The sequence below is a fragment of the Giraffa tippelskirchi genome, chromosome 14, assembly GCF_054371585.1.
Source record: "Giraffa tippelskirchi isolate mGirTip1 chromosome 14, T2T-mGirTip1v1.2.pri, whole genome shotgun sequence".
In the NCBI taxonomy this organism is placed as follows: Eukaryota; Metazoa; Chordata; class Mammalia; order Artiodactyla; family Giraffidae; genus Giraffa; species Giraffa tippelskirchi.
Genome location: NC_137288.1, coordinates 71,110,136 through 71,135,629, shown reverse-complemented (window position 1 = coordinate 71,135,629; position 25,494 = coordinate 71,110,136). Strand labels below are relative to the sequence as shown.

Genomic DNA, 25,494 nt, shown 5'->3' with positions numbered 1-25,494 from the left:
TGGGTCAGGAAGATCCCCTGGAGGAGTGCATGGCAACCCACTCCAGTATTCTTGCCTGGATAATCCCCATGGACAGAGGAGCCTGGTGGGTTACATGTCAGTGATTAATACATACAAACAACAAGATAAGTTTTCATTTAATATTTGCGGTTTGTCTTTCAAAATGGAAGCTGAATGGGGGTGAATACTATGGACCACAAAGTGCCTGGTGCCTTCAAAGACCTGAAGGAAGAACTCTGTTGCTTCGTTATGGAAACTCATAGTCAAGAGACTTGAGTGTGGGCCCTGACTGGGAGGGTGGGAGATGGGAAACGCCTTAACCTCAGAGAATGGGTCCCTCTTTTGTGCAGGGAATTTGGAAACCCAAGCAGGTTAGTGAGAATAAGGAAATAACTCCTTTGTGCATTGGGTTCGAGAGAATACTTCAAAGACCTGTAGTCACTGCCTTTTCCAGTTTAGTTCAGTCGCTCAGTCCTGTCTGACTCTGTGACTCCATGGACTGTAGCACGCCAGGCTTTTTAACCTACACTTAAAATGGCTCTGCCAGGCTAAGTACAACCAGAGCAGAAACTGTAATTATCCCTGAAATAATAGATCCAGCCATTTTTTAAAATTAATAATAAGTTTGGATAGCAGCAGACTAGTAATCTAGGTTTGAGGAGATGACGATGCCAGCACTCAGTTCTGCAGAAAGAAAATGGCAGATCTGGGATCCCACGACACCATCTGCTGATTCTACTCACTGACTTGCCCAACACAGGGGAAAGAATGCATAAAAGGAACCAAGAAATTACACATGATTAGCGGATTTCTTGCTTCCACAAGGTTTCCCTTTGGAAACCCAAGAGTTGAAAACTTCGTGGTGGAAACCACTGAAGAATGTGTCTAATAAATACTGATTTGTTGGGGGGATGCCATGGAGAACTAATAAAATGAAACATCTCAGGGTTTTGAGACAAACTGGCCCATTTCCACAGATACTCAGAGCACTGCCCTGTGACCAGCGCTGGGCTTGACATTCTGGGAGATCGGAGGATAAGTATGACATTGACTGTGCCCTTCAGAAGCTTGGCTTCCTTGGTGGCTCGGATGGTAAGGAATCTGCTTGCAATGCCCGAGACCGGGGTTCAATCCCTGCCTTCGGAAGATCCCCTGGAAAAGGGAAAGGCAGCTGTCTCCAGTATTCTTGCCTGGAGAATCCCACAGACAGAGGAGCCTCATGGGCTGCAGTCCATGGGGTTGCAGAGTCGGATATGACTGAGCAACTAACACTTTCACTGTCAGAAACTTATCTCATAGAAGGCAGTTGAGATCACTGTAGATCTCATTCATTCTTTTGGATAAATCGCTTACTGTATATACTGTTTATACTGTCTGTGAGTAGAGATACATATTGTCAGCCTATATTATAATGAATGGAATAAGCTGGTTGTGATGATATGGCATAAAGCTGATATACCATTTTAATAAGAATGCAAGAGGAAAAAAACAAATGTTTATGGGCCAGCAGCTTGATGAGCCTCATTTCATTTAATTCTCCCTGTGACCTTGAAAGTACACATTAATGGCCCCACTTTATAGAGATAGAAACTGAGGCAAAATTAAGGAACTTGCCTACAGACACACAACCAGCAAAAAGCAGGCTGGCTGAGGAACCTTGTCTCTGGTCTCCAGGCTCCAGGCATTTCCCTGTACCACACTGCTCCTCCTGCTTCCGATGGAAGGATTTCCCCATGAACCCCTCAGAGCCTTGCTGTACTTCCCCAGCGCTTCCAACAGACCGCTGAGATTATTTAAATAAGTGATGAGCCTATATATTAGGGAAGCTTCTCATGCATAATTCTTTTATTTGTCTATACTAGATGAGATTGGCCAGATTTTGATCTGAATTATTGCAGGAGAGACGGGGCTGTTGCGTGCCCATGAGTCTTCTGCTCGGATGAATCATCACACTGTGACCTTAAAAAGTCACAGTTGACAATAATCACTTATTGTCATTGAAGAAGGAAAAAATGGATGCTCACTGAGTGAGAACTCTGGCTCTGTCTGGGTATTTAGATGGTACATTCTCCCCGCAATGGTCCCTATTTTCTAACACCTCTGGGCCACCCTTCTTCCCACTCATCCGAAGTGTGTTACAGAATCTGACAGCTGTCAGCCCTGGAGCAGTGGGAAGTTGCTAGAATACAGCATATATCCATTAATTTTTTGTTTTTTGATTGAGTATCTGAACGCCACAAAGATGATAGTGACTCCCTTGGACACTTAGCCTTTGCAACTTCCCAGGTAGTTGTTATTATCCTAATTTCTAGGTGAGGAAATGAAGTTCAAGGAGACGCATACACTTCTCCACATTCTCACGGCTAGCAAATGGCAGAGCTGGGGCTCCAGGGCACCCTCTGGGGATTCACTTTGCTCTGCCTGAGAGTAGGCAAAAGAAACATTCAGGTCTTGAAGTCTTGGGGGAGCTGGTTATCAATGGGCAAGTCCTGAAAAGGATGGCTGTTGTGGACCCCAAATTTATATGTTGGAATCCTAACCCCTAATGTGATGGTTTTTAGGGGGTGGGGCCTTTGGAAGGTGATCAGATCGGGAGGGTAAAATCCTCATGAGTGGGGTTAGTGCCCTAGTAAAGGACACCCTGGATGACTTTCTCCCTCTGTCACGTGAGGACACAGTGAATGGTGACTGTCTATGAGCCGGGAAGCGGGCCTTACCAGACACCCACCCAGTGCGCTGGCTTTTCGATTTGGGGTTTCTCAGGCTCCAGAACTGTGACAAATATTTAAGACACCAGCCTGAAAGGGTGTTGTGTTGGGGTTAGTGATAGATGTTGGTTTGATGTAAATATATCTCCCTGTCGTTTATTGCCCGGTCCGGAGCAGGCTGCTGAACCCCTCTTCCGAGGGCCCGGACCTGATAGCATGTCCCCGCTGCCCCCATGGCCCCTCCCAGCCGCTCTTCCCGAGTGTCCAATGGCCCTCTGCAGCCTCAGAAGAGGCACTCCCATGGAGAGCTCCTTCTGGCAATTTCTTAAATGTTCCTTTCATTCTCCCAGTGTCTACTACATGTTAGGTCCTCAAGAAACTCACAGCCAAGGGGAGAGACAGACATCTAGACAATTCACTGTGACATCGTGCCTCCTGAAGTAGATTCAGCCACAGAGTTAGTGCGCTATTAGGAACCCCTGGGGCGTCCCTGGGGGCTTAGTGGTGAAGAATCTGCCTGCCGTTGGAGACCTGGGTTCATTCCCGATCCAGGAAGACCCCGAATGCTAAGGAACAACTCTGCCTGTGCGCCATGGCTGCTGAGCCCCAGAGCCCGCGCTCGGCAACGAGAGAAGCCCCCGCAGCGAGGAGCCCGGCACCGCAGCTAGAAGGAAGCCCGCACGGCAACCAAGACTCAGCACAGCCAGAGTAAATGGATGAATAAAATCACATACAGAAAAAAGGACCACCGAACAGTGCTGGAATCGCTAGTGATTCTGGGAGACGACCCCCAAACTCTCATCTTCAGCATCTTTGGTTGTGTCCTGGCTAGTCAGAAAAAAAGTCTTTTTCTGAAATTTCGCTATCCCAGTTTACTGACTGCTTTCTGTTGCCAACAGTGAATCGCCTTCATATGGCATCTCATGTTCCAGAAGAGCCTCTGGTGGCATGAGACTGAATTATCCTTTCCTGGTGCTGCGAGGGCCTTGCGGGGCTGTCTTCTCTTTTGGTGTTTTAGAATGATGCTGCCTATAAATAATGCTTGAGCTTTGTTTATAGCCTGTGCCTAACATTTAAATGTAATCCTCGGTGCACTAAGCAATATAACAAGCATCTTTGGATTCCTGGACATTTCCACTGATAGAATTTGGGAAATGCTTGTGATGTATTAGTGTCAGATAGTGAGACAGCACACGGGCGGAGGTGGTGGGAAGTCAGCCACAAGCACGTCTTCTGCAGTGTTCTAAGCTGTGGGGTCTTGCTTTTATCAGAAGCACAGCACTTCTGGGACTTCCCTGCTGGCCCAGTGGCTAGGGCTCGACACTCCCAATGCAGGGGGCCCAGGTTGGGTCCCCGGTCAGGGAACCGGATGCCACATGCCGAAACCAAGAGTTCACATGCTGCAACTAAAGATCCCTCATGCATCAGCTAAGACCTGGTGCAGCCAAATAAATATAAAAAAAAATCCACATCGCTTCTAATGAATAGATGTTAATAAGAGAATTTAGTGGCTATTGCTCAGATGATCTCTATGCCCTACTTTATCTGAATATTGAGGGTGTTTTTTCAGAAAAACCAGAACCTGCAACTATATGTCCTGAATAAATTTCACAGCCAGGCCATGCATGGTAGGAATCAGAAGAGAACGTCAGTTTATTTTTCTCCTTTTCAGAAGAGGGGGAAGCAGCAGGAACGTGGCCTGCCAGCAGAGATGTGATTGGTTACATACAGACCACAGATTTGTGCCATTCTTTATCCCTCATTTCTGGAAACAGCCAATCTCTGAGTACCAGAAGGCCCAGGGCCCAGGGGATCTGACCACGGAAACAGCTTGTACTTCAGTTTCTAGGGCTGTCATACAGCTGCTATAGACAGCATGCTTTTTTTTTTCCTTGCACTCTTTCTTATCAGAAGGATTCGCGAGTAATGATGTACTTCCTTGAAAGTTCTTAAAGCTCTGCAGGAGAAGGATCACATTTAAATGAATTACAACAAATGGTACAGATCCTTCCAATGTCTGGGTCACTTCTCCATGACACAGACTCTTTTAAGACTATATAAATTTGTGCATCACATGAAGGTGATATCAGGATATTTCAATAAATCATGGAATGCACTCATTCATTCAGTTGTCAGCAAACATTTCTTGAACACCCATTACATGCCAAGTACTGCATTAGCCACAGGGGTTATTAAAAGCTCTAAAGTGGTTCCTGAGATCAGATGCTGCCCCTGTGGTAGAGTGTTTTGTTATAAAAGGATGCACTTGTCTTCACAACGATGTGGGGAAGTAAATATAATTATTAGCTCTATTTTACAGATGAGGAAACTAAGGCTCAAGGAGCTCAAATGATGTGCCCAAGGACCTATACGTAAAACCTGACCCCATGACCCTTGCTGTCTGGTATTCATGTCATTGTATCCCCTTCCCTTGAATGTCAACTGGACCGATGACTTGCTTTTTTAATTTTAATATTTATTTACTTCGTTGTGCCCGGGTCTCAGTTGCGGCATGAGGGATCTTTAGTTGCAATGTGGGACTGTTAGCTGTGACATGTGAGGTCTAGTTCCATGATCAGAGATTGAACCCAGACCTCCTGCATTGGGAGTGCATAGTCTCAGCCACTGTACCACCAGGGAAGTTGTAGTCACACTTTATGTGAACTTCAATTGTGTGTTAGTTGCTCTGGCTCACTATGGTAGTGGCTCAGATGGTAAAGAATCTGCCTGCAATGTAGGAGACCTGGGTCCAATCCTAGGGTTGGGAAGATCCCCTGGAGAAGGGCATGGCAACCCACTCCAGTATTCTTGCCTGGAGAATCCCACGGACAGAGGAGCCTCAGCCACTGGACCACCAGGGAAGTTGTATTCGCACTTTGTGTGAACTTTAGTTACTAGATTTTAATCAAATGAGACCAACCAAAGTCAGTATACAGACCGTTGGCACTGGAGGACTTAACTTTCTTGGCTTTGATTATTTGCTAGACTATTCTTAGGAACCATTAGCAAATGCCACGGAAGAGCCATGACTTAGGGATTTAAGTTGTTGATACATGATCTACTGACTGGCTCCCATATGAGGCAAAGGTACGGGGCTAGTCCCTTATGTTCAGAGTGTCTTACCAAGTGGCCACATCTCAATGTGGCTCTATGTTTTCATTTATATATTTTGTAGGGAAAATGCTATAGTAGCCTGCCCATTATTAATAGTATTTATGAATATTGGAACTCATGAAAATATCTCAAGCATTGTCCATCATGAATGTCAATATAATAAAATTTACTGACTTGGAAATGAACAGCTTCAGTTTGGGAACTTCGAGCTGGAATTTGATCTCCTCGAGGTTCACATCTTCTCAGTCATCTGACTCACCAGAGCCTCTTCTACTGGCCTCTGAAATGGCGACCCACTGCAGCGTTCTTGCCCGGAGAACTCCACGGACACGAGTCTGGCGGGCCACAGTCCGTGGGGTCGCAAAGGGTCGGACATGACTGAGCGACTCACTCTCACTCACTTCAGGAACGGGGCACAGGGCTCTGGCTTGGGTCACTTTTTATTGGAACTGGAGCCGTCATGCTCTGTGCAAAAGCCTCAGAGAGATTGCTCTTGGACCCCGCAGGCGTCCACAGCTCCTGGTGGTCACTTCTTCCTTGCTCTGACGGTTAGCTGAAGTAGAGGCCACTGAGGCTCCTATAACCAAATACCACAGATGGGGCAGATACCGATGGGACGGATACAAACAACAGAAGTTTACTTCTCAGCTCTGGAAGCTCGAAGTCCGAGACCAAGGCGCCCTCATGGCTGTGTTCTAGTGACAGTTTCCTGGTGACAACCTTCTTCCTGGTTCATAGCCTGGTAAATTCTCCCTGCGTCCAGGGGCTGGAGATCTGTCTGGAACCACTTTTATGAAAGGGCACTCATTCCATTCATGACGGCTCTACCCTCTCTTCAGGCCTGCTCCCTAACTCCCTCGTCTTTGGGGGTTAGGTGTCAACATGCGAATTTTGGAGGGCACAAATATTCAGACCATAGCAGGTGGTACCTCAGGGAACAGACAGTTCGATGCAGCCTTGCAGAATTTTTGTACTTTCTGTCTGCCGTGAAGTTAGTAGAATGAGCAGGTCTTTCTCAGATAGCTCCACTACATCTGTGTCTGATGCATACTCCTGACTGCTGGCAGGAGTCTAATGAGGTCACCATCTCTGACCCTAGAGGCTTCATTAAACCTTTCATTTCCATAAAGTACCCCATCTGGAAGAATTTTGATGGGAATGAAATGCTCCAAATAATGGATTTAAAAATCCTTTTTCTAGTTGGAGTAGGTATTAGTAAAATGAAACTATGGCAGTTCAAGGCTATTTTAGAAGAGTAGAAAAAAAAAAAAAGAAAATGGGGATTACAGCAACCCAACCCCAGACTCACAAAGCAGAGTACAGGATAGTGGAGAGAAGCACTAGTTTAAAAACCAGCACAATCACTATTTTCAAAAAGCTACTCCAATGAGTGGAATCCATGGTCTTTGTGATACAAAGACACCATATGCTATACTGCAAGGAGTTGTTTTGGAAAAAAATAAAAATAAAAAATCTCACTTTCTACCATTAGTCACCTATGACTTTAACCATTAAGATTCTCTGGAAATATCCCTTCTGACCACATGCAAATTTTCTTATCATCTTTGAGTTTTATTTAACCAAATGTGTACATGTGACTTTGGCTTGGTTGCAAATAAAGGTAGCACTTAGATTTATTTGTGCTTCCCTGGTGGCTCAGACAGTAAAGACTCTGCCTGCAATGCAGGAGAACTGGGTTCAATCCCTGGGTTGGAAAGCTCTCCTGAAGAAGGGAATGGCAACCCACTCCAGTATTGTTACCTGGAGAATTCCGTGGACACAGAAGACTGGCGGGCTATGGTTCATGAAGCTGCAAAGAGTCAGACATGACTGAGTGACTAACACTTTCACACTTGTTAGATTTATATACCTTAAAACTACCAGTTTTACCATTCATTCCTGCTACATATAAGAATTTGGAAATGTTCTTCAGAGGTCAAGGGCAAATATGTGTCATATCCTGAAAACAAATTGCAGGCTGAGGAACTTCTGTTCAGTCTCTTCTCTGTCCAAGAGAAGGAAGAGTGGAGATGATGTAGCCAAGAAGAAACTTAGGAGAAACAAACCAAAGCGCATCTTTAGTTTCGTACGGTACCGGCCTCATCCATAGCACATTATAGAGATTCGATGCTGGGCCCAAGCATTATCAAATATTCTTTAAGAGCAAAGAAAAATGCTGTTCCTGCAAATGTGAATGTCTAAATACTCATCCAAGCTTTGCTGCAATCCTGCGGAAATGCGTAATAAGATTTTCTGGCTGTCAATCACTGTGACTCTGACCGCTGTAATAAGATTCTGGCTTAATCTGTACTTCTCAATAACCTGGGCCCTGGAGCAGAGGTTGTCCTCTTGAAAAGACAGCTCTCACACTGTCAACCAGTTTCTCCACATTTGGAAAGGAGGAGGCGGCCCTCCTTGGTCCAAGCCCCAGTGGGGCCGCATAACAACTGGGGCGAGTAAGGTGCTTGATTTTTTTCTTCTCTACCGCCACTCATTGTTCAACGGGATGACAATTTCCCACAGCAACTGGTCTTCCAGAGGGACAGTTCGGTAGAAGACTGTCTAATCAGGAAAGGCAGAGCGTTTCAAGTTCGAAGTTTTACTCTAATTCTGATAGAAAGATTTCCAGTAATAGAAATTAGTTAAGGATCTGTTCTCCGCAGCAGAACGTGTTTACTGCCCCCTCTTTTGAGATAATGAAATGCCATTTAAATTATCCTCTCCCCCTGGTAAATCTGAGCAGAAAGCAAACTCTCTGAGTTTCCCATCGTTTGGCAGAGCCTGAATCCGTGTCTAGTAATCACTTCAAGTCTCACTGGGGAAGAACAGCAGGTAGGAAGCTATTTGGGATTTATAGTGCCACTTACTTCTCCAGGCAAAACCGGAGTCATAAAAAGCAAGAAGAAAGACTTCTTGAGCCCTCTGGGGTAAGTAAGGCAACAGACTTTAAAATTCTGATTTTTATTACTCTAGACAAAAGAAGACACCTTAGCCGGTTACTGCAAGACTCAACTTCAGCCTTTTTCTGCCTACTTATCTCTACGGAGCTCAGACAGGGCTGGCGCTCTCTCTCCGAGCCTCAGTCTCCCCAGCCCTGAAGTGAAGCTCCAGTAGGTGGAAGCCTGGGCTTGCGGGAGACTCAGGAACAGGAGGCACCACCCCGGGCGCTAGGGCTTGGTAAGGATGACCGAGACACTGACGGCCGAGAAGTCAGACGCAAAAACGGCCCGTTTTCCCAAGTGTTTCGCCCCAGAACTGGCCCAGGTTATGCCCTCTGTCGGTTTCCAGGCCACGGGTCACCCTCTGTTCTTACGGGGCCCTTCACCTGGGGTATCAGAGGTGGGTCCTAAGAGGGAGAAAAGAAGGCACCCAGTCAGTGTAGCTGGCTTTTCTAGGTAAACTTGGCCAGGACCCAGCAAGAAGGCCAGAGAGGAGCCTCATGGCTGGACACTGCTAGAGAAGAGGCCAGTCCAAGGCTGTGGAGGGATCCCGGTGGGAGGCTTATTTGCAAACCATTCCAAGTGGGAAGAGGTCTCTGATCCTGGGTCTCCCCTCCGCTCCTCTCGCCCGCAACGCCTCCTCTTGGTCTTGAAGGCCGCTTGTCCCCTTGCGGCAGACTCCTTCCCCTCCCTGACAAACGCGCTCGGCTCTTTTCCTAACAGAAAAGCCCAATCACGCAAAGGGACCCCGGCACCCCTTCAAGCGCCCCGGTGCCGCGTCCATCCCCTCACACGGCGGAGGAGGAAGACGCGTCCGGAGAAGCAGGGGCTGGGCCCAGGCTCACACCTCGCCTTTCTCTATGCGTGCGCCGGGGACCCCACCTCCCCTCTGTCCCCTCAGCGAAAACAGCAACGCAAAGCGGTGACCGCAACGCCCGCCCGAATTAGGGAGGCTGCGAGAGGGCGGGCCTGTCAGTGCCCAGCAAGGAGCAGGGGCTCGGGGAGCCCGAGGCCGCCTCCTCTCACCGCCGGAGGCTGGAGGCGCGGCCGGACCGCCGCCCCCCGCCCTCACGCCCGCCTGGCCGCGGGGCCTGGAGGGACGCGGGTGTCTGTTGACCTTCTGCCGTGTGACAAGGATAAACACTGCCCCCGCCTCGGAATCCTGCCGGCGCCGGTTTCCATGACGCAGCAGAATCTCTTGCCGTTTACACAGCAGCGCAGAGAATGCCTCCTCCAGTTTAGAGTCACAACAGATCGGGTGCTTTGCTTCCCGTGCGGGACCTGCCTGTGCTTCCTTAGCGCCGGGCAGCCTTGGGGTGGGTCCCCAGAGCTCTGAAGACCCTTGGGGGTGGAGGGGTGGGGCAGACTGAGTCGCTGTTATTTCAGTGCTCAGGGAACGCGCTGTATTAACGGCAGCAAGCCCTGGCCACATCCTCACAGCCCGGAGGAGCCCCAGATTTGTTCTGATCGCTCTGGATATTCTGGAGTGAGTGGGGCAAGTGAGGTGGGCAGAAAAAAGGGAAGGAGTGCAAGGGTTAGTCTCTCAGTCGTGTCCAGCTCTTTGGGACCCCATGGGCTGTAGCCCTTCAGGCTCCTCTGCCCGTGGGATTCTCCAGGCAAGAATACTGGGGTGAGTCGCCATGCCCTCCTCCAGGGGATCTTCCCGACCCAGGGATCGAACTGGGGTCTCCTGCACTGCAGGCAGACTCTTTACCAGTCTGAGCCACCTGGGCAGGAAGTGCATCTAACATCCTCTGCTCACCCTTGTTGGCTCGCTTGGAGCCTGTGACCCCTCGAGTTCTGCCCTTTCATCATCCACGGAGCAAGCGGGTCCCGGGACCTCACACCCAGGCAGCGCACTGCACACGGGTCTCCGGGCTCAGCCTGGAGCTTGCTCTATCCCATCTGCAGCCGTGGACTGTTTGTCTGTTGACAAGATGCCAAACCCATGTTATATAAACAAGGGTGTTTGTGGGGAGAAAAGCGGAAACTAGACTGGTTAGGCCAACTGGCAGCCAGACAATGGATGGAAAGAGCCCGGAAACCTGGGTGTAGGTGAGACAAGAGAAAGGGTGAGAAATGAATCAAGAGGGCAGGGAGACCGACTGCTCAGGGTCCTGGACGCCCTGGGGAGTGGCCCCCGGGCCGGGAGAGAGCTGAGGAGGTTTGGGTGCACGTGGGGGCCGCTTATGCTGCTCTTACACTGGAAATTGAGGGTCGGACAGGAAATATATTGGACAAAAAATCTTTGCCAGCTGAAAGACTCCAAGCACATCAATAGGGAGGGAGGGCAGGCATGGGGCCACGAGTTCCTCCCCCCTCCCTCCCTGAATCTCCAAATCCAGGAAGGAAGCAGAGGAAATATCAGAGGAGGATGTCGTGGATCATTTCATAGTATATAAAAATATGGAATCACTGTGTTGTTCACCTGAAGCTTATATAATATTGGATGTTAATTATAACTCAATTAAAAAGAAAAGAGATTCCAAGACTTTTAGGCTCAGAAGAAATGATCTAATTTTATTCTTTCCTTTATAAGTGAGAAAACTGCAGGACAGGAAGGTTAAACATCCTCAGAGCAGGTCGCTGGGTCAGTGTGGAGAAATCACTCTGGATCCGGGTCTTCATTACCCAGGTGTTAGTTACCCTGGATAAATATTATACCCTCTCTCCAAACAAGGTCACTTTTGCAGATACCAAAGGTTAGGACTTAGACGTTTCTTTAACACAAAAAGCACACGCTTCCTTCTCATACAGGGAAGAAGGTCATGTAAAGATAAGGCAGAGATTGAAGTGCTGCATTTTCAAGCCATGAAATGCCATGAATTGTCAGCAACCACCGGAAGCTGGAAGAGGTACATAAAACGGACCCTCCCTCAGGGCCCTTCAGAAGAAACCAGTTTCTCTTTCTGACCTCTGGCCTCCAGGACTGTGAGACAATGAATTACCCAGTTTGTGATCCTTTCCTATGGCCACCCTAGGAACCTCCACCAGGCTAAGGAAACCGTGCACATATGAGGCATGGAATTTCCTTAGGCCCAATACATGGCAACATGTGATGGCTTTCCATAGAGTCTGGATACACCTTCTCCACGTTCTGGGTTGACTAGAAAGCCTGAGCAAGCAGAGACAGGTGAGAGGGAGCACAGGGAGCGGGGATGGGCAGAGAGAGCCAGGACCAAGATAGAGGTTGTAACTGTCCAGCTTTTAGATTCTACAGCTGTGTTAAGGCTTCCCAGGTAGCGCAAGAGGTAAAAAACCCACCTGTCAATGCAGGGGACTTAAAAGACTCAAGTTCGATCCCTGGATCAGGAAGATTCCCTGGAGGAGGGCCTGGCAACCCTCTGCAGTACTGTTTCCTGGAGAATCCCATGGGCAGAGGAGCCTGGCGGGCTCCAGTCCAGTAGGATCGCACAGAGCCAGACCCGACTGAATCGACTTAGCAAGACACGGCTGTGCTAAGGGCCATCTTGACCTGTGCTGCTCTTGGATGTTGGGGGATGAGCCGACAGTGATTCCTAGGGTGCCCGTAAGAAAGGGTCACAAGCTAGGTGGCTCGAAGCAAGAGGAATTCACTGTCTCACAGTCCTGGAGGCCAGAGGTCAGAAAGAGAAACTGAGCCACCTGGGGGGCTGTGACCCGAATCCGATTAAAGGAGTTTAAGCCCGGGGACACCACCCGGTGTCCTCGCCTGATAAACCGCAGGGCGTCACGTCCATGTCCACAGAGCCCTCCTCTTCCTCCCTGCATTGCTGAGGCAGCCCTGCCACACTCAGGTCCCACCTGGCCCCTTCTTGGGTCCTCGCTGCCCCGCACCCCACAACTTGCCCTGCACCCTGCCCCCCACCCCACGACCCACGGCTCACACCCTGCACCCGTGCCCCCGCACCCCCCTGCATCCCTCCCCCTGCCCCCACCCCCGCCCCCTGCCCCACACCCCCGCACTCCCGCACCCCCGCCCCCTGGCCCCTATCCCCTGCACCCCGCACCGCCTGCACCCCGCACCCTGCACCCAATCTAGCCCCGTGGACCCATCTGCAAGGAGTCGGCAGCGCCCCACTCTCGGGACCCACAGCGCACCCCGCTCTGAGGCCACTTCAGTCCGGTGGCCTTCCTTGTGTAATTACCGTCGCAGAGCCCTGCAAAGAGAATGGTCCGCGGGGTTGAAAAGATCCGCTGGGTTAATTAGACATATGTCTCCTGTGTCGCCTGGCGCTGACAGCAGTCACTCTCCGTTTTCTTGGTCCTGACAAGAGAAGGTGAATGAGGCAGAAGCTGCCTTTTCTCATTCAGTCTGGCCTGTCAAGTGAGCTTTGAATTTCTTCGTGGTGACATTGCTCAGTCAGTTTCGCCCGGGGGCAAAGCAGAGCAATTACACAGTGTGGACCCTGCGGCCAGCTTGCGTGTAAATCCGGCCTCTGCTGCTCCGCTTATGATTTTAGCAGCTGGCGAACCCTCCCTGTGCCTCAGTTTCCTCATCTATAACTTAGGGTTGCTAACGGTGCTTGTCTCATAGGGTTTTTGTGAAGGTTATATGAATCAGTGGCTTCCCTGATGGCTCAGCGATAAAGAATCTGCCTGCAATGCAAGAGACGCAGGGGACCTGGGTTCGATCCCTGGGTTGGGAAGATCCCTTGGCTCTAACTTCTCCAAAGCTGTCCTTTCTGCCCCTTGCTTTGTCACAGAAATGTATTCTCTTCTCTCCCTACTGGGAAGACAGCTGCCCCTTCAAATTAAGGACTTTGGCACGGGCCTCAAATCACCTGCGAAGAGAGCAAGACACTGAGAAAAATCTACGTAAACACTGTGTCTCTCCTTCGCCAGACAGTGACCTGAGCTCTTACACCGCAGCCCCCACATATCTATGTAAACACTGTGTCTCCCCTTCGCTAGACCGTGACCCGAGCTCTTACACCGCAGCCCCCACATATCTGCATGAACACTGTGTCTCCCCTTCACTAGACCATGACCAGAGTTCTTACACCGCAGCCCCCTACATATCCGGGCCCTGGGCTCAGCATTCTGAATGCTGATCTGTGTCCTCTCATGACAAGCTCCAACTTATTCGCTGCCTCCTCTTGTGCTCATTCTCTAGGGAATGCCTTTCCGTTAGGCCTCCCAAAGGACACTCGTGATGGCCCCAGAAATTCAAGCCAAGGCTCACAAGATGGGCCAGATGGCTTTCTGTCTCTGGTGCCAAAACCGTGGCGACTCTCTGAACCTAAGATTTTCACATGGTAGCTAGAAAATGACTACCCAGGCCAAGAAATCTGTCCTCTATTCAGAAACAAAATGACTGGTTACTGTTGAGGTCTGTGCCTCTGCACTGGCGGCTGCTGCTGTTTAACATTTATGTGGCTGTCTTGGGTCTTAGTTGCAGCTCGTGGGATCTTTGTTGCAGCTGCAGGATCTTCCTCATTGTGGCTGGAGGGCTTAGCTTCCCTTCAGTGAGTGGGATCTTAGTTCCCTGCCCAGGGATCAAACTCAGGTTCCCTGCACTGGAAGACGCATTCTTAACCACGGGACCATCAGGGAGGCCCCGGCACTGGTTGTTAAAGAGCTCTAATAAAGACCATGAGATGGCCTGCCCAGAAGGCCAAAGAAGCTTTCTGCTTTCTGGGGGGAGCCCAGCATGTTCTTGAGTGAGCGCCAGGCGGACGGACCCGCTCTCATGGGTAGAGGCTGGAAGAGCAGAAAGTCTGCATATTGGCTGCAGCTGGTCTAAGCTTCCTGGAAAGTTTTGCTCTGCTGTTTGGAAATTGTGCTAAGTTCTGCTGCAGATGGAGAGGTATGAGCTGTCTGAAAGACACCCTAAACGTCTGTTAGGAGACCCTAGACTATTCGTGTGTGTGTGTGTGTGTGTGTGTGTGTGTGTGTGTGTGTGTTTGAGTTTGAAGGTTAAAATGCTTGATACAGGAAGAGATATGGACACTTGGAGGAAATCGTTTCCAGCCGTAGACCCCGTGTTGACAGTTCCGAGCTGCTGAGAGAATGGTTGTGTTCAGTTTCAGTTTGTACAAGAATTTCCTCAGGAGATTGAAAGTTCTGCTTCCCAAAGTTGTATGTACTGAGGGCATCTTCTGACTGAGGAAAAGGTGGTGAGTGCACCTTAGCCCCTACTGGAGACATTTCAGCATCAATAAATAACCATGTCCCACCATGGCCAGAGGACAGCCAAGTAGCTGCTCTAATGGGTGGAAGTGAAGTAGAAAAATCCAGAGTCATGTGACTATGAAAACATGGAGAATTAGATTTCTCCAACCAGGGACATTAAAAAGCAGAGACATTACTTGCCAACAAAGGTCCGTCTAGTCAAAGCTATGTTTTTTCCAGTACTCATGTATGGATGTGAGAGTTGGACTATAAAGAAAGCTGAGCGCTGAAGAATTGATGCTTTTGAACTGTGGTGTTGGAGAAGACTCTTGAGAGTCCCTTGGACTGCAAGGAGATCCAACCAGTCCATCCTAAAGGAAATCAGGCCTGAATATTCATTGGCCATTGGAAGGACTGATGCTGAAGCTGAAACTCCAATACTTTGGCCACCTGATGCGAAGAACTGACTCATTGGAAAAGACCCTGATGCTGGGAAGGATTGAAGGCAGAAGAAGAAGGGGACGATAGAGGATGAGATGGTTGGACGGCATCACTGACTCAATGGACATGACTTTGAGTAAACTCCGGGGGTTGGTGATGGACTGCAAAGCCTGGTGTATTGTAGTCCATGGGCTCGCAGAGAGTCGGACACAACTGAGCGACTTGCACTTTCACTTTGCCAGGGGAATCACAGCAGAGCATGTTGTGACGGAGGGAGGCTGGGAGACATGTGGCCGGTGGAAACCCCTGATATTTGATGGAATGGCCAAAAGGCTTGGAAAACGAGGAGACTCAAGCTTAGTTTTATGAAAGCAAAACTGTTAGTCACTCAGTTGTGTCCAATTCTTTGCGACCCCGTGGACTGTAGCCTGCCAGGCCCCTCTGTCCATGGGATTCTCCAGGCAAGAAGACTGGAGTGGGTTGCCATTCCCTTCTCCAGGGGATCTTCCCAACCCAGGGATCGAACCCGGGTCTCCTGCATTGCAGGCAGATTCTTTACCGTCTGAGCCAGGAGGGAAGCTCATGCTTGGTTTTATGGATGCAAGTAATTTTGAGACTGTGCTGCTTCAAGGCAGGTCTTTTCACTGTCTCAAACCTTTAGTGAAGTCAGCTTCAGTAAAGAACTACTACATGAATGTATTTGGAAGAAAATCACAGAAAAGAACTGAGTCCCAGGTCTTAGGGCAAGAGGATCGCTCTGCAAGGGGACAGAGGGAGACAGTAGGGGCACAGAGCCCAAGGAGGCTTGGGGAGTCTCTGGAACTTGCCTGGGAACTTGCCAGAATCTTGACCTTTCCACAGAATTTAAGATTGAGGCATTACGCCAATTTCATTTCAATCCCAAATGACTCAGGGACCTCAGCAGCTGCAGCAATTAAAGTGGAAAACATGTGAATCACAGCACATAGGACACGACACTTAGTAGGTCCTCAGTGACTGGAAACTGAGATTAACGTGGTGGTTGTTACTGAGTCTTCGATTTTTTCAGTTGCCGAGCTTGTCTACTATGATAAGGAGTTCTATTTTTTATAAAATAAAAAATTCTGCTCCCTCTTGGTTAATTATGATCACAGATGTTTGCTTATTGGATTGTGACATCATCATGTCCCAAGCAGGGCCACCACCTGGGAGGAGCTTGTCTGAGCGTCAGGACACCTCCCAGGGAGGCAGTCATCCTACTTGCCCTGGACTTGACAAAGGCCGAGGTAATCTCGCAAAGGCATTGGCCAACCACTGGCCAAATCCGGTTCGTGGGTCTGGTAAGATTTAAAGGGGGCTTCCGCAGAGGCTCAGACAGTAAGGAATCTGCCTGCAATGCAGGAGACCCGAGTTCTGTCCCTGGGTCCGGAGGATCCCCTGGAGAAGGGAATGGCAACCCGCTCCAGTCGTCTTGCCTGGAGAATCCCCTGACAAGCCACAGTCCACGGGGTTGCAAAGCATGGGACATGACAGTGACTAACATACACACACACAAAAGATTTAAAGGATTAAAAAAGCAGAATCCCCCCTCCACACAAACAAACAAGGAATGTGGGACAGAGATCATTGGAGACCAACAAAGCCCCCAAATGTTGACTGCTTGACCTTTCGCAGGAAGTTTGCGGCCCCGAGGGTTAAGGCCATGCTGGCTGTCAGGACTCCTAGCCCAGAGGAGGAGGGAGAGGTCCCCGAGGGAGGGTGTCGCAGACCCTCTGAGCAGCTCCAAGTCCAGGGAGGCATCCTGCGCTCAGTCCGGTCCAGACGGAGGGCTTGGGATCGAGTCCCCCTCCCGGGGCCCCACAGAGAGGGCCAGGGCTGGTCAGGGGCCCGGACTCAGGGGTGAGGCTGGCAGATATACCACCCGCTGTCCCAGGAGCGAGCCTCTGGTGGGGCAGCTGGCTCCACCATGGGAGGCGCTGGAGTGGGCCCCATGGGGATGGTCAAGTCTGTCAGGGAGGCAGGAGGTAGGATGTAGGCCTGGGGAGGGGAGGAGGCTCAGGGTAGCCCGACGTAGGGGCTGAGGCCTTGGTCAGCTCAGCAAGCTGAGCCCGGGGTGAGTGGGGAGATAGGCCACCTCCTACAGAAACCAGAGCTTTGGGTTGGTATGATCCTATCATGTGTGTGTGTGCTTGCGTGCTCAGGCATTTCAGTCGTGTTTGACTCTCTGCAAAACTATGGACTGCCGCCCGCCAGGCTCCTCTGTCCATGGGATTCTCCAGGCAAGAACACTGGAGTGGGTTGCCATGGCCTCCTCCAGGGGATCTTCCTGACCGAGGGATCGAACCCGCGTCTCTTGCAGGAGGATTCTCCTTTATTGCAGGTGGATTCTCTACCTCTGAGCCACTGGGGAAGCTGAGATCCTACCTCAGCTGTATGTAAGTGGCCTGCCTCTGCGCCTCCTGGGTCTGAGCTCTTCAGTCACAGTCTCTGCTCATGTTTCCCCACCGCTCTGCTGGGAAAAGGGAGGACACCCAGGCTCCAGGCTTCCCCAAGCCCACCTTCATCCACACACAACCCCGGGGATGGTTCCAGTCTCCACAGGCAGCACATCTGGGGTTTGGAGTAAGAAAGACAATGGAGGGACTTCCCTGTTGCTCCATTGATTAAGAATCCTCCTCACAAATCCAGGAAGTGAGTTCGATTCCTGGTCAGGGAAGTAAAATCCCGCATGCCGCACGTTCTGCAACTAAAGACCTCCCATGACGCAGTGAGGATCTCGCATGCTGCAGCTAGGACCCAATGCAGCCAAATAAATAATTTTTTTTTAAAGAAAGACAATATAATCTGACAACTAGACTTCACATCTGTGTGCTCTGTTTTGAATCTCGTTTGTTTGTTTGGGTTTTGGCACTGCAGGCGTTCCTGCAGAGAGGAGTTTGAATAAAGGGGCATTCTTCTCGGGGAACAAATCCCACCGCATCACCCAAGGCCGAGCTCTCAGGCCGAAGTAACCGGATGAGGGTGTGGAGTCAGCGGGGGCCACCTTAGAGGGGCAGAGGATGCGCCCGGACAAGCTCTAGGTGGCCCCTTGGGGCGGGGCCCGGCTGCGATGACGGGGGCTGCAGGCCTGGGAGCTCAGGCGGCCCGAGCAGCGGCTCCTGGCGCTGGAACCACGCTGGCCCACCCCTGGGCGTGCTCACGTCCAGGGCGGCTAGGACTGGTGTTTGGTATTTCTTGGGCATTTTTCAGGAACTGGAGAGGTCAAATTAGGAGACGGTTGTTTCAAGCTCCCAGACAGAAGGGATCTTGTTTGCTCCATTCCCTGCAGAATCCTCCTGTTGGTAACAAAGTGTGCCTCATGGAAGACACGCAAATATCCGTTGATGCTGGGCATGTTAGAAGCTCTATTTTTAAAGGGAAACCAGCTCATTTTATGAAGAAGGGGCGAATCACTACCCAGGCAGGGTTTGGTACAGCAAGCTGTTCCAGAAATTCTTTCCCTCCAAACCCAGTCACTTCTTTGAGCTCCTAATGTGTGTTTAAATCTGTGGTAGAAACAGAAAAATGGGACGAGATGAGAAAAGGAACCAGCTTGCGGCTGACTTACTGGCCAGCCTGACTGTGCCACGCCCTCTGGAGCTCCAGGTTCGAGCCCAGTCCATTGCTTTCATGTATTTCCTGGGGGGGGGGGGGGGGAGGCCAGGTGGCTCAGGGGTAAAGAATCTGCCTGCCGATCCAGGAGATGCAGGTTTGATTCCTGGGTTGAGAAGATCCTTTGAAAGAGGAAATGGCAACCCACTCCAGTATACTTGCCTGGAAAATTCCACAGAGGAGCCTGGCTGGCTACAGTCCATGGCGGGTCACAGAGTCGGACATGACTGAGCACGCGTGCATTTCCTGAATGGAGAATAAGGTCATGCCTTAGGAGTCAGAAAGCCCCGGGTTCCAATCCCAGCTCTGCTGCACCCTGTTGTATGATCTGAGTTAGGTAAGTGGTTTAGTCTAAGCCTGGGTTTTTCATCTGTGCAATGGAGATAACATAGTATCCATCTCTGAGTGTTAGTATGAGGAGTAAATGAAACAATGGAGGTGGTATATCTAGAAGAGTACCAGGAACACAGCAGAAGTTTAATCGAGTTTAACCATTACTATTGGAATTTGGGGTTTTTTTGTCTCCTCTGCCTCACACACGGCATAACCCTCCACTCTTTCTCTAAGGCTCAGTCTGTACGACGTTCCGCTGGGAGGAAGCTTCCACGGACATGTTCCCACTCTCCTTTGTGCTTTCATTGTAGCCTGGGAACACTTCGTCCTTGGGTTCACTGCCTTTGGCGTCATGGTCAGCTCCAGGATCTGTCTCTTGGTCAGACTGAGAGCTCCCTGAAGGCAGGGCGCTGTCACTTAACCCCTCCCCTCCTAGCTTGCATGGCTTCTGGTTTTGTTAGGGTTTTAAGTATTTGCTAGGCAAATGAACAGAAAGGCAATATTGCATAGTTTAAGGGAGAAATGATTGTTACAGATAATCAGGGCTTATCTGAGGTCTGAGGAAGAGGCGAAAGGGACTAATACTTGTGGTCTATGTTTAAAGAAGAAAGGACAAGTTGATAAAGAGAAGTGAAGGTTTCTGTGTGAAGTGAAGAAAGATAAAAAGAAGTGAAGGCTTTGATATATTATCTATAATGTTTTTTAAAAGAACTCTGTTTAAACAGGGTGATGATCGTGTGTATTTGAGTTTAATTGCTATCCTCAGCATAGTTATTTAACATTTGAAGTTTTCTAGCATTCTTGGCTTATTTAAGTTCTATTAGATTCCAGGGCTTCCCAAGTGGGCTCTAGTGGTAGAGAATCTGCCTGCCAGTGCAGGCTACAAAAAGAGACACAGGTTCAATCCCTGGGTGGGGAAGATCCCCTGGAGGAGGGCACGGCAACCCACTCCAGTATTCTTGCCTGGAGAATCCTATGGACAGAGGAGCCTGATGGGCTCCAGTCCATATGGTTGCAAAGAGTCGAATACAAATAAATTGACGTAGCACACAAACACACTATTATATTCCAGAGGTTGACATTAATACTTTGGTTATATTTATTTCCAGGGTGTCAGATTTTATTTTTTGTTGGTGGAGTGAGTTATGCTTGTTGGATTGTAGACAAGTTGTTCAGAATCCTTGCCTTCACATGAGGAGAGCTGAAGCAACTCGTGTCCTTTGGAATGGCCTCCGGGTCTTAGAATTCCGCTAGGTCCTGTGTCTATCGCTTAAAGAGAAGTCTGTCATCTGACCAGTTAACCGCATCTTGCCGCTAGCTTCTTGTCACATCTGCTTTCTCTCTCGAGTGAAAGGACAGAGAGCCGCGACTTTGAGAGCTTACAAACCAGGCGGTCTGATCTTGGTTCCTGCTGGCTGATGAGCATCTCTGGGTGTCAGAATTCGGCTCGAGACTTGCGTTTTCTGTGACAGGCTGAGAGGCACTGCTGAGGCCTGTGGAGCGATAAACCTGATACTGTAATGGTGAGACGCCATTGGCTCAGGTCATCGTGGATGAGTAGGTTAGGAAGGCAATGGTAGCAGTAAAAATGCAACATAAAAAAAACACAACAGTATGAGCGGGACCCAGGAGAGAGCAGAATCAGCAGGGCCTGATGGCTATGGCGCAACTGCTGCTAGTCTGGATTTTATCTTCCCCCTGAATTCGCAGAGTAATCCTAACCCCCGAAGGTGATGGCTTCAGGAGTGGGGGCCTTTGGGAGCTGATTGCGTGGTGGAGCCCCCAAGAGTGGAATTAGTGCCCTTGCATAGGGTGCGTCTGTTCTGCAGTGTTTATCTGTTTCCCTGGCTGCAAGACACATCTCCGACCTTTTACGCAGGAGCTTCAGTTGCAGCACCCCAACTCTTAGTTGTGGCATGTGAGCTCCAGTTCCCTGCCCGGGGGTCGAACCTGGGTCCCCTGCATTGGAGGTGGGGAGTCTTAGCCACTGGACCATCAGGGAAGTTCCAGTGCCCTTATACAAGAGACCCCAGAGAGCTTTTTCTCCCTTTCTACCATGTGGGGTACATGAAGCTTGTGATCTCCAAGAGGGCTGTCACCCAACCATGCTAGCACCCTGAACTCAGATTTCCAGCCTTCAGAGCCGTGCCAAATACATTTCTGCTTTTTACAGAAAGTCACCTGATTTGTGATATTGTTATATTGGCAGCACCAGCAGGTGAAGACAGGCACTGATGCTGACCTTGCACACAGAAGAGGCATGGCTTCTCTGTCCTAGAAGCAGACTCTCCCCTAGATTTGAGGGCAAGTCTGTGTAGAGGTCCAAGATGTCCCCATAGCTTACTCTCCAGGTCACACATTTCCTGGGAGCTTGCCTTCTATTTGTAGCCATCTGTTTCACCCAGAAACCCACCCCCAACATCCCAATTTAGAAACAAATATACCTTCTGCCCTATAACATGGCTTTGGTAAAAGGGTTTTCTATGCATCAGGGCAAAGTAAAGGGAAACCACAGCCATAGAACGTATTTTTGTTGGACACATCACCGTTGGCACTTGGGGACTCCTCGACTCTGAAACAACAGGTCCTTTGATCATTTGGAGCTCCCTGGTTGAGAAGAATCTCCTATCTCAGCATCTTCCTGCTGTTTTAAGAAATAAGACAACAAATAAAGATGAAGATCACATTCTTTATTGTTAATATTCGCAACACCATCAAACAAAAGAGAACACAAACCACCTTATTTGGGGTTTTTATTTGCCATCACTTTAATTGAGACCATCAGCTCTCCCAGGGAGCCTTGTAAAAGTACAGATTCCTGGGCCCAGCCCCCACTGGTTCTGGTTTTGCAGATATAAAAGAGAGACTGTCTTTCCCACCAGAGATTCAGCTGTGTTTATGTTTAAGGAACCTTTGCTCCTTTGTTCTAGGACAGGCTACAGGCTTGAGTGAAGATAGAACTTTCCGTGTGCTCTTTGCCAATGTCCATGTGGTCCTGTTTGGTTGCAGCCGCTCACTGGATTAGTAATAAATTGCCTTCAGGCCCAGGCCAGCTCTGTTCTCCACGAGGGCTCCCTTAACTTTTCCAATTGGCTTCAGGCTTCTGTTTCTAAATTGGCCTTGGCAGATTTAGAAGGTGCCTTGGAGACATTTCTGTGCCCAATGAGCAACTTAACTTGGCTCAGGGCTCTGGCCAAGAGGGCTAATGGGCGAGGGCACAGTCTAGGCTTCCGAATGCAGCGCATGATGGAGAGACTGACCGGGGAAAGAGACTTCAGAAAAGACATCTCTAAGGTTTTCTGAGACACGCAGGCAGAATCTGATTTTGAGGCATAAAAAGACAGCCTGGGGGGAAGGGTGGGAGAGATTGCCAACTCTGTTCCTGCTTCTGTATTTTAACTCTGCCTGCTCAAAGCTTGGCTTAGGTGAAATGTAGACATTCGTGGCTGGGTCTGTACACATCTTCTTAGGCCTTTATACCTCAGTGTGAATGAACATATTAACATTAGTTCCCTCCCTGGAATCAGGAAAGAAAAGATAACGACGACTGGACGTGAAAAGCAGGAAGGGCGAGGGGGACGAGGGGCCCCGAAGACAAACTCTGGCTCGTTGGCAACCCTGCCTGATATGGGGAGGGCGCAGGGCGTAGAGGCAGACGCACTCACAGCAGGCTAGGGACACAGGGACCCGGGCTGACACCTTCTTTGGGAAACATTTCACACAAAAGCCTTGAACTTGAATGGATACAGGAGCATCTTCAACACCTGGAAGTCTTTATCTTTCTCCTGTCCCCTAGTAATGTCTTTCTTTAAAGATTTTTTTTTTAAATGAGGACCATTTTTCAAGTCTTTATTGAATTTGTTTCGATATTGTTTCTATTCTGTGTCTTGGTTCCCTGGCTGCAAGGCATGGATCTTAGTTCCCCGATCAGGGAGTTAACCGTATACCGCACACTGGAAGGCGAAATCTTGACCACTGGACTGTCGGAGAAGTCCCCATCAGCCATGTTTTTGTTTGTTTGTATTTTCCATTATAATTGATGACAATGTGTTGAATATAGTTCCCTGTGCTGTACAATAGGACCGTGTGGCTTGTCTATCTTATAAAAATAGTAGTTTGCATCTGCTAATACGAAACTCCTGATTTATCTGTCCCCCTGATTTAGCAATGTTTTCTTTAAAAAAAAAAAAACAAGGAGAAGACTTAGCAGTAGACTATATGTTTACGAATAGAATTAAATAGAAAATTCAAATGTTTTGTATTATGGTAAAACAGATCTAACATAACATTTACCATTTGAACCATTTTTAAGTGCACAGTTCAGGGGCATTAAATAGGTTCACACTGTTGTGTAACCATCACCACCATCCATCTCCAGAACTTTTTCGTCTTCCCGAGCTGAAACTTTGTGTCCATTAAACACTAACTGCCCATCGCCTCTCCCTCCAGCCCCTGGTAACCCTGCTCTACTTTCCGTGTCTGGGATGCCAGGATTTTATAATATGGATCCTCTAAGATACAGCTCACATGCTTATACCCTAAGAGTGTCTCTCTCTCCTTTGATAAAATGACTTGCCTGCTCTGGTGGGTTTTCCTATGTTTTGACCATTTGTGTCTCCAAGACTCCTTTACTACAGGGTCACCTTCCTCCTGCGCTTCCCTGGTGGCTCAGAGGTGAAGAATCCGCCTGCAATACAGGAGCCACAGCAGACCCAGGTTTGATCCCTATGTTGGGAAGATCCCCTGGAGGAGGGCATGGCAACCCACTCCAGTATTCTTGCCTGGAGAATCCCATGGGTAGAGGAGCCTGGCTGGCTACAGTCTATGGGGTCACAAAAGAGTCAAACATGCTGCTGCTGCTGCTAAGTTGCTTCAGTCATGTCCGACTCTGTGAGACCCCATAGATGGCAGCCCATCAGGCTCCTCCGTTCCATGGGATTTTCCAGGCAAGAGTACTGGAGTGGGGTGCCACTGCCTTCTCTGAGTCAAACGTGACTTATCGGCTAAACAATAACAGTGCTGGCAGGTGACTGGTGGGTCTGCTAATCTGATCGGCCTTGAGACATCACTGGGCGGCTCTGGGCGTTCAGCCACACATACCGGATGCTCAGGACCCACTTGCTCTAAAAACCACAACAGATAGCAAGGCAGACCACCCCAGCTGGCTTGGAAACTGGCTCTCTCAACAGCCCCCCATCTCTCAGGGAGGCAGGTTCAAGATAGCTAATAAGTCACTTGGTTGTGATTTTTGTTTAGCTACGTGAACTTCACAGGCAGCTTAACTGCAGCTGCACAAGCAAACCATGTAATCACAAATTGGGCCCTTTCCATCTCTCGCCTTCCACCAGGAGGACCGCTCTGACTGAGGATCCTTATTTGGGGTTAATTCTGAATCAAAGGAGTTTTTAAAGCAAGAGGGGAGAGCAAAGCACTACTTTCTTTTCCAACTCAGAAACCTTTGAGATGCAATCGTGTCTGACACACACAGCCATTCTCAGCTTCCCTTCTGGATTCTTCTATAGCTTGTCAATGGGTATCTACATCCTGCTGCTGCTGCTGCTAAGTCGCTTTAGTCGTGTCCGACTCTGTGCGACCCCATAGACGGCAGCCCACCAGGCTCCTTCGTCCCTGGGATTCTCCAGGCAAGAATACTGGAGTGGGGTGCCATTGCCTTCTCCGATCTAAATCCTAGCTACCGTGTAACTGATCGGCTTCCTCGTTTAATTACCTAGCAGAGCATATTCTCAACCAATAAATTTTGCTTCTGAAATGCCAGTGCCCTGCTCTGGGGAAGGAGGGGGGTCAATTAATCCTTGTTTGCTTTTTAATTCCTGTTCCGAACATAGTACATTCACACATGGGTTAATTTTTAAATCCACTCTCCTCTTACTTCACTGCTTTCTTTAATTCGCCTGGAAACCTTGGTGACACTAAAACCCTATCAACCTCTTCTTATTGCTTATACAGCCTCATTAAATAGCTCAGCAAATACCTGACCTGGTCATTTCCCAGACTTCTCCTGGTAGCAATTGTCCAAAGTCTCCTTAATTTTTCTGTTCCCAGCTGAAGTCCTTCAGGGTAGGGGTTTTCAGGAATTGCTGACACCTCTCTGTCTTAAGGGCTTCCCTGGTGGCTCAGCGGTCAAGAATCTCCCTGCAATGCAGGAGACCTGTGTTTGATCCCTGGGTCAGGAAGATCCCCTGGAGAAGGAAATGACAACCCACTCCAGTATTCCT

At 49.3% G+C, this 25,494-nt stretch overlaps 1 long non-coding RNA gene across 1 annotated transcript; it reads right to left on the bottom strand.

Annotated features, from left to right (window-relative positions):
* Positions 1–5,977: 5,977 nt before the first annotated feature.
* Positions 5,978–9,769, bottom strand: LOC145534953 (uncharacterized). Its single transcript, XR_014075104.1, has 3 exons — positions 9,609–9,769; positions 9,336–9,477; positions 5,978–9,168 (listed from the first exon to the last, which is right to left on the bottom strand). It is a non-coding gene; the product is annotated as an uncharacterized LOC145534953 (long non-coding RNA).
* Positions 9,770–25,494: the final 15,725 nt, after the last annotated feature.